Here is a 15,449-nt window from a genome sequence, read left to right as displayed (position 1 = left end):
ATTATTTTGGTGTGTTATTTGTTAATGTGGTTTGAGTTATATTAGATATTTAGACATTATTATCTATTTATTTAAATTTTATTTAAAACTTATAATTACAAATAAGATCTCATAAAATTAAATCGGATCAAACTATATAAGCATATAATTACATTAATTAGATCGATTAAATTATTATTTTAATAATTGGGTACGAGTCAAATAAAAAATCTTGAAGCACCTGCTTAGGATGAAGCTTAAGCGAGCTACAAAGGTTTTTAGTTAAATCCATTTTATTAGTAAATTAGACTTAATTATATATAATTTAACCATTCTATTTAAAATTTACAAGTAAGACTATATAAAATTGAACCAAATAAAACGATCATACCTAAATACACTAGATCGATAATGATATTGTCTCAATCAAAAATATTTTTCGTCAAATAAAAATTCTCAAGATACTTGATCAAGATGAACTTGAGTGAAACTTAGTGCTGTTTTGTACTTTAACTTTGATACAACTACTTAATCAATTTTTTAAAAATACAACCATTATTTATTGAAATTATATTTAAAATGTATATGTACTGAAATTATATTCAATTCACTAAAATAAATCGAATCTAACAATAAACACCTATAATTGTACTAAAATGTATATGTATTATTTCAATAGGATATGTTCAAGTCTAATAACAATTCTCGAAGCACTTGATCAAGATGAATGCTGAGTTTGGATTAGTGAAATTAATTTTATTAAAAATTGATATAATTAATTAGTTAAAATTAATTATATATAACATAACATCCTATTAATTTAAATTATATCTGAAACTACAATTAAGACACTATAAAATCGAATTAAACAGAAAGATGAATACCTCTAATTATATTAACTCGATAAAGAAATCGTTTGATAGAAGAGGTCGGAGTCATGGAGCAACCATATAATTGTTATTTCTCATGGTGTACAATTTTATCATAAAATGTATCTCTTTAATTTAATTTCTGCATCCTTGTTAATGAATTTGTCTATTTAGATACTAATTAATTTGATGAGTATTTAATTTTATGATATCATATAAGAACTTCTTTATACAAGCAATTATACCTATCAGAATGTAGAAATCTCTACGAAATGAATGTACATATATATTTATTTATAAATATTCATCTAACTAGAAAAATTTGTGACACCTTATTTATTGTAATTATATTAGTACTACAATAAATTTCAATTGGTGATAAAAATATAAAGATTAACTAGAAAATTTATCAAAATAATAACTCTATTACTAGCTATTACTAGGTAATAGCTAAGATTTTTGAATTCATAGCTTAAATTCCGTAGCTATAGATACATTTTGTTGTAGTGAATAATTTCTTTGTCTCAACTCTCTCTTTCACTAGATTAACCTCAATATAAACACAATATAAACTTCTCATCTTTTTTTATACTCTTTTCTCTTATTCATATCTTGTACACAAATTCATCACTATTTATAGATGAGGAATTCTTCCTTGCGATGAATAGGAAGATTATGGGTAGTAAATTGGCTAAATGAATGGCCAAAGGTTACATAAGTTACAAGAATAAAAAGGTAAAATAATGGTGAAATAAAAGAGTTGGTGGTTACAAATGTAATATCCACCAATTGACATAACATGATACATAATGTCACATATGATATATTTATATTAATATTAAAATGTGACACTAACAGTATATTTATTATGTTTAGCTAATTGATCAAAGGTATAACGGAATGATGTGAACCTCTGTTAGCTAAAGATCTTTCATATAAATGCATCCATCTTCCGCTGTTGCTCGTGAGATTTATCACTATTTCTGAAAAAGACCTCATACTTAGTGCTACTTTTTCAACCTATTCTGTTGTGCTCCTTTGCTTTAGATACAACACCATCTCTGAATACAGTTATTAACGCTTAGGGCATCTTCATCAACATGAGGACACCTTGCTTAGTTGTTATCCTCTGCAATCTGAATACAGTATGGCCTGCCATAGGATCCAAATTTGCAAGAAAGGTTGTCATCAGTCAAAATGTAGCCCTTAATGACATGATGAAAGGAAAGTTAAATGCCTTTTCATTAGATACTTAGCATAGCATCCTCCCTTTGTAAATTCTGAAACTTGTGCATGTCTTCATTCATAAGTTTATACGTCTTTGCATTAGCCAAGATGAGAATGAAAGGAATGACAAAGATAATGTACATGTTCGCTTATTACTTGTAGACAAGAGTTACACATAGAAACCACAACAATAGGAAATCAACTATCAGGGAGGAAGAAGATCAAGAAAACAAGTTAACTATTAAAAGTAAACAAAGAGTACACAGAAACCTTACATTTATCAGGTCCTCCTCAGCTTTTTCTCAAGTCTTGCAAACCAGACTCTTGATGTCATATCGAGCCAACTCGTTATGTCCATTAAGAATGTGAAGTAGGCATTCCTCCAAGAACGGCTGAAAAATAAACTGCCACGCCCCGGGAGGGTACCCTAGACGTGGCCGGTACTCAGAAACCATTTCTAGCTCCCAAGCGAACCATTTGACCTGATCACACAGCCGTTCATTTAATCAATCAGCGGAAGGCTTAAAAATAAGGAAATAATTTAGTGGGCAACTCAAATCACAAATCTAACTCAATGAAGAGAGCCATGGGCCAACAAATCGATCACCAATCTATGTCATTAAAATCGATTGACAAGAATAATTCAAGAAATTAAAATACTCAATCGACCCATCACTATCTAGTCTATGAAGCCTATATCACTACTATCTAAATGGTGTCAATGACAGGTTCATGGCTACATCAAATCAGAATGAAAAGACTAACTCGACGCAAGAATAACTTAAGTGGTATCCTTCGAATGTATGGGAGGGCTCACTAATAAGCTGAGTGTGAAAAGATCCTCAACGGTGGACCTATTGATGACATCTTAAACCTGTCTCTGCATCATAAAATGATGCATGTCCAAATGGACGTCAGTACGTGGAATGTACAAGTATGAAATATGACAGAATGAAACAATACCGATTTAAATATCTCAAATCAAAAAGATGAGAGATACTCAATCAAGGTATCATAAGTCTAAAGTAGGAATACGGTTTAGACAGAGACTACTTATATACAATTCAATCCAATCACGTACAATCCAATTCAATTTAATCACATACCATTCAATCCAATCCAATCACATACAATTCAATCCAATCCAATCATATACAATCCGATCCAATCCAATCATATACAATCTGATCCAATCCAATGATATACAATTCAATTCAATCCAATCGTATACAATCCGATCCAATCCAATCACATACAATCCGATCCAATCCAATCACATACAATTCGATCCAATCCAATCATGTACAATCCAATTCAATCCATTAATTTACAATTCAATCACATACCATCCAATCCAATCCAATCCAATCTTGTACAATTCAATTCAATCATATCCAATCGTTTACAATCAACTCAACAATAAAGTCAAAGGACTCAATTCAATAGATATGCAAATTAGAATTTAGCAATAAATTTACAAATCAAATCAATCAGATACAATCTCAATCAAACCAATCATATCAAGCACAATCCACTAAATTGGGAGTTTCTCTAACCGACAACTTTTGCCATATGAGCAAGTGATAGTACAACAAGCCGACGTTGTTTCCACATCCGTTCATACCTTGCCAGGGTAAGAACGAATCAAAAATCATGGATCCATAACCAATCAAGTCCTATCATGTCAGGACAGTAATTTAGGAAACATCCGACTTTAACGGTCCAATCCTCTCCTACGTTTGTCGACGTAGTTATTGGTTTGAGTATGGAATATACTCTTACCTAATTCGGTGCTCGATACTCCTCCCAAGACTCAATATGCTCATATATATCAAGTGAGTAAAATACTCAAAATACTCATTTAGTCTGTTAAGACTTATTTTCAAATTAACTCATTTAGACTCATTAGATTCTTTTCAAAACCCAATCAAATCTGGCCTCATTGGACCTTCCTTCAAATCAACTCATCTCAAACCATCAAACTCTTCCCCTTAAAATTGATACAATCTCAACTCAATGAATGCATTTAAAACATAGTTTTTAACTACTCAACTCAATCTCAAAATATATGTTTTAATGTAAAAATTGTCAACTCGTTTATATTCTAAATACTCATACTCAAAATAATAATTAAGAGACTTTTCAAACTCAAGTCATACTTAAACTCTTTCTAAATCAAAGATGAAAATAATCATTCTTTAAACTCAAAATAGTGTATAAATAGTTTATGCAAAAATGTTCACAAATTATTTATTTAAAACTCCTTCTCAAACAATCATTTATACTCATATGACTCCAATCAAATCAAATTATGCAAATCACATATCATGTAGTCAACATTGGACTCCAATCCATTTCATATCAAAACGTCATCATTAACATAACCTCTTCATCAATCATTTTTCCTTAATTAAATAAACATCATTCACCTCATCATCAAATATCACGCCCCAAGAGGGTACCCTAGACGTGACCGACACTCGAAGATCATTGCTGGTCCATAAGCGAACCACTTGGTCCAATCATACATTCATTCACTATCAATCAATCAGCAAAAAGTTTAAATAACAAAATAATTTGGCGGGCGATCCAAATCAATGATCTAACTCAAGAAAGAAAGGCCATCGGCCAACAAATCAAACTCCAATATTTGTCATTTAAAATACTTTGACAAGAATAATTCAAGGAAAGAAAATACTCAATTGACCCATCACTATCTAGTCTATGAAGCCTCTATCACTACTATCTAATTGGTGTCAATGACATGTTCATGGCTACCTCAAATCAAAATGAAAAGGGCTATCTCGACGTAAGAATAACGTAAGCGGTGTCCTCCGAATATAAGGGAGGACTCACCAATATGCTGAGTTTGTATAGATCCTCAATGGTGCTCCTATTGACGATCTCTTAAACACTTCTCTGCATCATGAAATAATGCAGGTCCAAATGGACGTCAGTACATGGAATGTACAAGTATGTAATATGGCAGAATGAAACATACCTCAAGGAAGAATAACGTTGGTTCAAATATCTCAAATCAGAAAGATAAAAGAGACTCAATCAAAGTGTCATAAGTCTAAAGTAAGAATACATTTTTAGACAAAGACCAATCATATACCATACAATTCAATCCAATCATGTACAATACAGTTCAATCAAATCATTTACAATTCGATCCCATCCAATCACATACCACTCTATTCAACCTAATCACACATCATTCTATTCAATCCATTCCAGTCGTACACTACCCGATCACATATCATTTAATCCAATCCATCACACATCACCTAATCCAATCCAATCATACACAATCCAATCATATATCATCCAACCCAATCATAAGCAATCAACTCCAGCATAAAGTCAAAAGACTCAACCCAATAGATATGCAAATTAAATTATGCAATGTTTTATAATTTAACCCAATCATCTACAATCACAATCAAGCCAATCATACCAAGCATAATCCATTTAATTGGGAGTTTCTCTAACCGACAACTATCACCATATGAGCGAGTGATAGTACAACAAGCCGACATTGTTTCCACGTCCGTTCATACCTTGCTAGGGTAAGAACGAATCAACAATCATGGATCCATAACCAATCAAGTCCTATCATATCAGGACAGTAATTTAGGAAACATTCGGCTTTAACGGTTCAATCATCTCCTACGCTTGGTGACGTAGTTTATTGGTTCGAGTATGGACTATACTCTTACCCAATTCGGTGCTCAATACTCCTCCTAAGACTCAATATGCTCATATCTATCGAGTGAGTAAAATACTCAAAATACTCATTTAGTCTCATTAGACTCTTTCAAATCAACTCATTTAGTCTCTTGGACTCTTTTCAAAACTCAAATCAAATCTGGCCTCATTGGACCTTCTTTCAAATTGACTCATTTCAATCATCAAACTCTTCTCTTTAAATTTGATACCATCTCAACTCAATGGATGTAGAAAATATTATATGCATTTAAAATATAATTTCAACTCCTCAACTCTACCTGAAAATAGACATTTTTATGGAAAAATATTCAACTCCTTTATACTCAAAATACTCATGTTCAAAGTGATAATTAAGAGACTTTTCAAACTAAAATCGTGCTTAAACTCTTTTTAAATCAAAGATAAAAATAATCATTCTTTAAAACTCAAATAGTGTATAAATAGTTTATGCAAAAATGCTCACAATCATTTATTTAAAACTCCTTCTCAAAAGGTCATTTATTTTCAAAATGCTCACAAGACTCCAATCAAATCAAATTATGTAAATCACATATCACATAATCACATTAGACTCCAATCCACTTCATCACAAAACATCCTCATCAACATAACCTATTCATTAATCATTTTACCTTTGTTAAAGATAAACGACATTCACATCATCATCAAACATCTTCATTCACATCATCATCAAACATCTTGCTCCAAAATCCTTATTTTTACTCAAAATCAATTTCATCAAACTCATATAAAAGAATACCCCATTTCACTTTTTAAAAAAAGGGACAATATTATTTTTATTATACATAAAAGCCATCAATCTCAACCTCAAGACAAATTATGACCAAAAAGAAAATCTCATCTTGGTTTCATGTGAATGAATACGTGAATCCATAATCTCAACAAACTCAACTCAAGAACATTATTAATATATGGATTTATATACAAAAAATTAAAGAAACATTAATAGAAGGTTCAAATATTTCACAACTTTCATCCATCACATTTATGGGCATATGAAAGAACTCAATTCATATTTTAGGTTAGCCTTACATACCTTGCTTGAATATCATCTCACCGGAAACCAAGACTTGACTTAAAGATCCTGAATCCTTGAGCTTTTGAGAGGATTTTGTTGGAGATGATTTGGAAGAGAAGAGAGGATGAATATTAGGGTTCCTTTGGAGAGGCAAAAGTCTGGGAAAATATGGTCCAAAATGTTCCAAGTGAGAGTATATATGTTTAGGGAAAATATCCAAGTTGCCCCTCTTCAAAATCTGGAAAACTGGGCAAAAATCCTGTTGGCGCTATAGTGGAGCGTCGCGCCACTGCAGCGCTAAGACAAAATGGGCTTAAAACCCTACACACCTAATAGTGGCGCATCGCACCAAGGACCAAACTACTGAGGCTGTTTTCTGGAGCTATAGTGGCGCCGGGCGCCACTGGAGCGCCAAGCCTAAATTTCTGCAGTTAGAGTCCAGGCCTGAAATTCCTATAGTACTAGTCTATAGTAAAATGGTCATAACTTTTGACTACAAATTCCAAAAAATGAAATCTTGGTGGCGTTGCAAAGAAGACTCAAAGACCTTTAATTTAATAGGTTATGGTCCACCCAGTTCATTATATTCTAGGAGATATGATCATTTTAAGTTGACCCTTATACTAACTCATCTGAAAACTTAATCGATTGGAATTCTTTGGACTCGGATTGGTGTTAGAGATACCTTATGACCCCTAAATAAATCTAACACACTGCAAATACTTAGAAATTGATCTTAACTCATATATAAAATTACAAGTCCTTCGGTTCGAGTCTACACACACGTGAAAAAATGTTCGAGTCTTTGCGAAAACAATTCCAGGGTGTTACATCAAACCTCATCATTCACATCATCATCAAACATCTTTCTCCAAAATCCCCATTTACCTCTATATTCAATTTCATTTACACTCATTAACAAAAATACATCATCTCCCTTTGAAAGCAATATTTACATAAAAACTATCAATCTCAACCTCAAGATAAATTATAACAAAAAGAAATCTCATCTTAGTTTTATGTGGATGAAGACATGAATCCATAATCTCAACAAACTCAACTCAAGAACATCATTAACACATATTAATAATATTCTAGGGTTTAGGAAAAATCCAAGAAAACATTCATAGAAAGTTCAAGTCTTTCACAATTTTCATCCAACACATCTATGGGGCATATGAAAGAACTCAATCCATATTTTAGGTTAGCCTTAAATACCTGGAAATGAAGAACATCTCACCGAAAATCAAAGACATGACTTGAATATCTTGAATCCTTGAGCTTTTGAGAGGATTTTGTTGGAGATGATTTGGAAGAGAAGAGGGGATGAAGTTTAGGGTTCTTTGGAGGTGAGAAGACTGAAAGAATTGATCCCAAAATGTTCCAAGTTAGTGTATATATGTTTAGGGAAAAAGTCCAAGTTCCCTTTATCAAAATCTGGAAAAATGGGCTAAAAACCTGCTGGCGCGCTGCGCCAGTACAGCGCCAAGCCTGAAATTTCTTAAATCTGGAAAATGGGCTTAAAAACCTTGAAGGTGTTTTAGTGGCACTTCATGCCAAGGGACAAACTACTGAGGCTAGTTTCTGGCGTTATAGTGCCACCGGGCGCCACTGGAGTGCCAGGCCTGAAATTCCTGTAGTGATAGTCCAGGCCTGAATTTTTCTATAGTACTAGTCTATAATAAAATGGTCATACCTTTTGACGCTAAAGTCCAAAAAATGCAATCTTGGTGGAGTTGGAAAGAAGACTCAAATACATTTAATTTGATAGGTCATGGGCCACCCAGTTTGTTATATTCAATGAGATATGGTCATTCAAAGTTGACCCTTATACTAACTCATTCGGAAACTTAGCCGAAAGGAATTCTTTGGACTCAGCTTGGTGTTAGAGATCCCTTATGACCCTAAACCACATATAATACCCTTCAAATACTTAGAAATTGATCCTAACTCATATATAAAATTACAAGTCATACTGTTTGAGTCTACACACACGTGAAGAAATATTTGAGTCCTTGCAGAAAAACATTCTGGGGTGTTATATTATCTCCCTTTTGGGATCATTCGTCCTTGAATGATAAGTAAACCAATGGTGGACTCGAGGCACGAATAAAAATTGAGACTCAATAAAATCAACCAATCGACCATATCAAGCAATCTAGACAATCAACTATTCCGACTCAAGAATAGGTAAACCACTTCAAGTCAAACGTAGGAACATTACCTTAAATATTTTCATCGTTAGGAACAAATAGAACATTGAAACTCTATCAACCGAATCATTCAAACATCTACATCATCAACTATCAAACTCCAATTCATGAGTGACATTCTCAATCCCTTTCATAATTTCGTAAGGCCAATATATCGAGGCCCAAGCTTCCCCTTTTTTTGAGCCTTATAACACTCTTCATGTACATCCAATCATTCCCCCAAAATTCATCAATATCCTACTATCAGCACTCTCATAGTTACTACCACACACTCAAGCCTATCACTCTAATCACCCCAACCACACCTAAGAATTGCCAGGCTTACTTTAACACTTCTACCTCCATTATTATATGAGCTCTTACCCAGAGACATACTAACATACTCTTACCTATCTATTGCACATTATAAGGTCTCATCTCGCTCCTCTTCCACACATCTATCCTCAACTAGACAAGTACAACACAACTATCACAATCAATAAACACTCACTCTTCCCCATCTACTTTCACTCAACTCAGTCTACTATCATCCTGGTCAACTCATCACAATCGAAAGCTCAAGACTTACTTTGGTTCATTACCCTATCATCTTCCCCTTAGCTCAAAGGCAACAACTAAAGGATACTAACTAGACACCTAAAGCAATTCATAAAATTGAAGCCTCATTCAAATCTATACTATCTCATATACACCTCTTAAGCCTCTTCTTACCAAATGACTTGGCCTCAATTCACTATTTACATCTGAGGGTCACATACCCCTCCATTCATAAAACATACTCCTCACAAGTTAATATCTTAATCTCTTGTATATGTCATGTCAAGCCTACTAAATCAAATCTTAAAACTAGTAATATCACAATCATTCATTCCACCTCACTACTCATCTTATAGATATTTCACTCTAGTTACAGGCCTCAATCAACCATCATTCTCACTATTTCAGTTCTACTTCTCAAACTCCTTCTTTCTAACTCTAGGATTATTCTACGAATCATAGCTCACCATTCCTTAAATCACATTCCATCAGATGGCAAAACTTGTTATTTAGATACATAACTTCCCTCTCAAAGATAATATTCGAATCAAGAATTAGAGATGAGAATCTGGGATACATCTCGCTCTGGCTCAACGCACGATCCATATGAATGAGAGTGCATTCTTTTAAATCAATGGACTTCAGCACATTAATCGGCTCCTCTCAAGTCTTGTGCAACCTCTTCACATTCTCATTACTTTATATGAAAGTAACTCATCAATAAGGATATGTTCTTTACTGTTCCAACCACCTTGAGTATGAGGGGTAGTCGAATGGATGTGAGCAACGCACGAATTAGAAGAGAACTTTCATAGAGTTAAACTCTATCGCACGAACTAAGAATATCAAAGAAGTGAAACAATTCCTAATGTCTTATAGCCTCCTGATTATAAGTGTGGTGCACAACACACCCATAAGCAAGACTCTACTAGACACGACTTCATAGACTCCCTAGGACTCTTGAACTCTGTGCTCTAACACCAAGTTGTCATGCCCTAGGAGAGTACCCTAGACGTGGCCGGCACTCAGAAACCATTTCTGGCTCTCAAGAGAACCACTTGACCTGATCACACATCCATTTATTTAATCAATTAGTGGAAGGCTTAAAAATAAGGAAATAATTTAGTGGGTAACTCAAATCACAAATCTAACTCAATGAAGAGAGGCCATGGGCCAACAAATCGATCTCCAATCTATGTCATTAAAATCGTTTGACAAGAATAATTCAAGAAATTAAAATACTCAATCGACCCATCACTATCTAGTCTATGAAGCCTCTATCACTACTATTTAAATGGTGTCAATGGCAGGTTCATGGCTACCTCAAATCAGAATAAAAAGACTAACTCGACGTAAGAATAACTTAAGTGGTATCCTTCGAATATATGGGAGGGCTCACTAATAAGCTGAGTGTGAAAAGATCCTCAACGGTGGACCTATTGATGACATCTTAAACCTGTCTCTGCATCATAAAATGATCCAGGTCCAAATAGACGTCAGTACGTGGAATGTACGAGTATGTAATATGGCAGAATGAAACAATACTGATTTAAATAACTCAAATCAAAAAGATGAGAGATACTCAATCAAGGTATCATAAGTCTAAAGTAGGAATACGGTTTAGACAGAGACTACTTATATACAATTCAATCCAATCACGTACAATCCAATTCAATTTAATCACATACCATCCAATCCAATTCAATCACATACAATTCAATCCAATCCAATCCAATCCAATCATATACAATCTGATCCAATCCAATCATATACAATCTGATCCAATCTAATGATATACAATTCGATCCAATCCAATCGTATACAATCCGATCCAATCCAATCACATACAATCCGATCCAATACAATCGCATACAATCCGATCCAATCCAATTATGTACAATCCAATTCAATCCATTAATTTATAATTCAATCACATACCATCCAATCCAATCCAATCTTGTACAATCTAATCCAATCGTGTACAATCGTTTACAATCAACTCAACAATAAAGTCAAATGACTCAATTCAATAGATATGCAAATTAGAATTTAGAAATAAATTTACAAATCAACTCAATCAGATACAATCTCAATCAAACCAATCATATCAAGCACAATCCACTAAATTGGGAGTTTCTCTAACCGACAACTATCACCATATGAGCAAATGATAGTACAAAAAGCCGATGTTGTTACCACATCTGTTCATACCTTGCAAGGGTAAGAATGAATCAACAATCATGGATCCATAACCAATCAAGTCCTATTATGTCAGGACAATAATTTAGGAAACATCCAACTTTAACGGTCCAATCCTGTTCTACGTTTGGCGACATAGTTATTGGTTTGAGTATGGACTATACTCTTACCCAATTCGGTGCTTGATACTCCTCCCAAGACTCAATATGCTCATATCTATCAAGTGAGTAAAATACTCAAAATACTCATTTAGTCTCTTAGGACTTATTTTCAAATCAACTCATTTAATCTCATTAGACTCTTTTCAAAACTCAATCAAATTTGGCCTCATTGGACCTTCCTTCAAATCAACTCATCTCAAACCATCAAACTCTTCTCTTTAAAATTGATACAATCTCAACTCAATGAATGCATTTAAAACATAGTTTTTAACTACTCAACTCAATCTCAAAATAGATGTTTTAATATAAAAATTGTCAACTCATTTATACTCCAAATACTCATACTCAAAATAATAATTAAGAGACTTTTCAAACTCAAAGCATGCTTAAACTCTTTCTAAATCAAAGATGAAAATAATCATTCTTTAAACTCAAAATAGTGTATAAATAGTTTATGCAAAAATATTCACAAATTATTTATTTAAAACTCTTTCTCAAACAATCATTTATACTCATATGACTCCAATCAAATCAAATTATGCAAATCACATATCATGTAGTCAATATTGGACTCCAATCCATTTCATATCAAAACGTCATCATCAACATAACCTCTTCATCAATCATTTTCCTTAATTAAATAAACATCATTCACCTCATCATCAAACCTCATCATTCACATCATCATCAAACATCTTTCTCCAAAATCCCCATTTACCTCTATATTCAATTTCATTCACACTCATTAACAAAAATACATCATCTTCCTTTGAAAGCAATATTTACATAAAAACTATCAATCTCAACCTCAAGATAAATTATAACAAAAAGAAATCTCATCTTAGTTTTATGTGGATGAAGACATGAATCCATAATCTCAATAAACTCAACTCAAGAACATTATTAACACATATTAATAATATTCTAGGGTTTAGGAAAAATCCAAGAAAACATTCATAGAAAGTTCAAGTCTTTCACAATTTTCATCCAACACATCTATGGGGCATATGGAAGAACTCAATCCATATTTTAGGTTAGCCTTACATACTTGGAAATGAAGAACATCTCACCGAAAATCAAAGACATGACTTGAAAATCTTGAATCCTTGAGCTTTTGAGAGGATTTTGTTGGAGATGATTTGGAAGAGAAGAGGGGATGAAGTTTAGGGTTCTTTGGAGGTGAGAAGACTGAAAGAATTGATCCCAAAATGTTCCAAGTTAGTGTATATATGTTTAGGGAAAAAGTCCAAGTTTCCTTCATCAAAATCTGGAAAAATAGGCTAAAACCGTGCTGGCGCGCCGCGCCACTACAACGCCAAGCCTGAAATTTCTTAAATCTGGAAAATGGGCTTAAAAACCCTGTAGGTGCTTTAGTGGCGCTTTGCGCCAAGGGCCAAACTACTGAGGCTAGTTTCTGGCGTTATAGTGTCGCCAGGCGCCACTGGAGTGCCAGGCCTGAAATTCCTGTAGTTATAGTCCAAGCCTAAATTTTTTTGCAGTACTAGTCTATAGCAAAATGGTCATACCTTTTGACTCCGAACTCCAAAAAATACAATCTTGGCGGAGTTGAAAAGAAGACTCAAATACCTTTAATTTGATAGGTCATGGGACACCCGGTTCTTTATATTCAATGAGATATGGTCGTTCAAAGTTGACCCTTATACTAACTCATTCGGAAACTTAGCCGAAAGGAATTCTTTGGACTCGGTTTGGTGTTAGAGATCCCTTATGACCCTAAACCACATCTAATACCCTATAAATACTTAGGAATTGATCCTAACTCATATATAAAATTACAATTCATACGGTTCGAGTCTACACACACGTGAAGACATGTTCGAGTCTTTGCGAAAAATATTCTGGGGTGTTACATAAACCTAGCACCATTGATATACAAAACTCCAGATATGGGACCTCCTCCTCATCATGTTCTTGTGGATTGATGTGGGGGCTAGGAGGACCATATCCGGGACAATGGACCACAGAGTCGAGCATTATCACTGTACGATGATCTATCAAAACTTTGCAGTTGAGGTCACCAATGTACGAGTAATAACGAGGAAATCTACCATAGAAACCTTTGACAATAATTAATTCCATCGATCGGCTCACCAGAACTATTATCCTGATACAATAAGGTAAAATTGTTGAAGCATTGTGGAATATTCCCCGATAATCCATTTGCTGAAAGGTCTAGTTTCTGAAGAGATTGAAGCTGACAGATAATTGATGGTATACTGCCATAGAATCTGTTGAACGAATCCGCAAATTGAGTAGATCAATCCCTGTCCATGCTGGGATTCTTCCTATCAACCTATTTCCTCCAAGATCCAAGATTTTCAACTGCTGACATTGTGAAAAAGAAGGCAACATTCCACTAAAACTGTTCTGGCGCCTAATGAAGGTGGAACTTTTCCAGAAAAATTGTTATAGGCTAGATTAAGAACAGATAGATTAGTCATATTCATCCAACAATCTGGAAGTTCTCCTGATAATTGGTTGCGTGACAAGTCAAGAGAAGAGATGAATCCGAGAAACTGATTTTTATTCAGGTAAAATATTTGAACATTGGTAGAAATTGTTGAAGCATTGTGAAATTTTCCAACCAAACGGGATTTTCATCTAATTATTATCAACTTTGCTATTACCAAAGTTATATAGAAAATTGCACGGGATTCTTAATGTATTTGAGCGTGTTCAAAACAAGAGCTGTTATCTTTTCCTTAAACAAAAGGCAAATGAAGATATTGATATAATTGAAAGACTTGTATCACTGAATTAAGTAGTAACAATAATATAATTAAACATGTTTAGTTTTCCTTGAGCAAAATGATCAAACAAAGAGGCGGTTACAATCTATCTTAGTGAAGGACATCCTCATAATGTTAAAAGTCAAAGGCGATATAATAAAATTGTTGTGCCCAAACACCTAATATGCTAAAAGGGAGCTTACTATTATCTGCACTTTGTACCGACAAGCAGAAATGGTCAGGTTCATCTTGTCGAAATAAATTTTCAGCGGCAAACTTCATTTTAGCATTTTCAACAAAATGAAATGCTATAGTCGGAAGGTTTTTAAGATCCTGAATGATAGTTCCAAGATAACAAAGCTCGTTTGGTCTTGAGCTTATATATTCTTTCAAGGTCGTACCAATAACAGATCTAATTTCCTCCTTCAATTTATTGAATGCCACATCAGGCAAATAAGTTGTAGGAGCCCAGCTATCAACAAGCATTCCACCTTGATAATCGACCCTCTTGAATATGTTTGGATCGATGTCAAGAAACTTGTCTCCGACACTGATTTTTTCTGAGGTTATATAGTATTTGCCTATAAGCATAAACATGGGAGTGGAGGCTGCTATAATTATAGGCTCTCCTCCCAAAACTAATATGTTTGAATCATAGTCTGTATCATTTATATTGTCGATACAATAGGAAAATTCAGTATAATTTAGTTGAGAAACCAAAGAGAAGCTCGTTGTCCAAGTCC

At 33.9% G+C, this 15,449-nt stretch overlaps 1 pseudogene; it reads right to left on the bottom strand.

Annotated features, from left to right (window-relative positions):
* Positions 1 to 2,355: 2,355 nt before the first annotated feature.
* Positions 2,356 to 15,449, bottom strand: part of LOC129892946 (receptor-like protein EIX1) — a 72,701-nt pseudogene continuing 59,607 nt past the window's right edge.

Source organism: Solanum dulcamara, chromosome 6 (assembly GCF_947179165.1).
Source record: "Solanum dulcamara chromosome 6, daSolDulc1.2, whole genome shotgun sequence".
Classification (NCBI taxonomy): domain Eukaryota; kingdom Viridiplantae; phylum Streptophyta; class Magnoliopsida; order Solanales; family Solanaceae; genus Solanum; species Solanum dulcamara.
The sequence above is the reverse complement of the archived record's forward strand: the minus strand, read 5'-3'. Positions and strand labels throughout refer to the sequence as shown.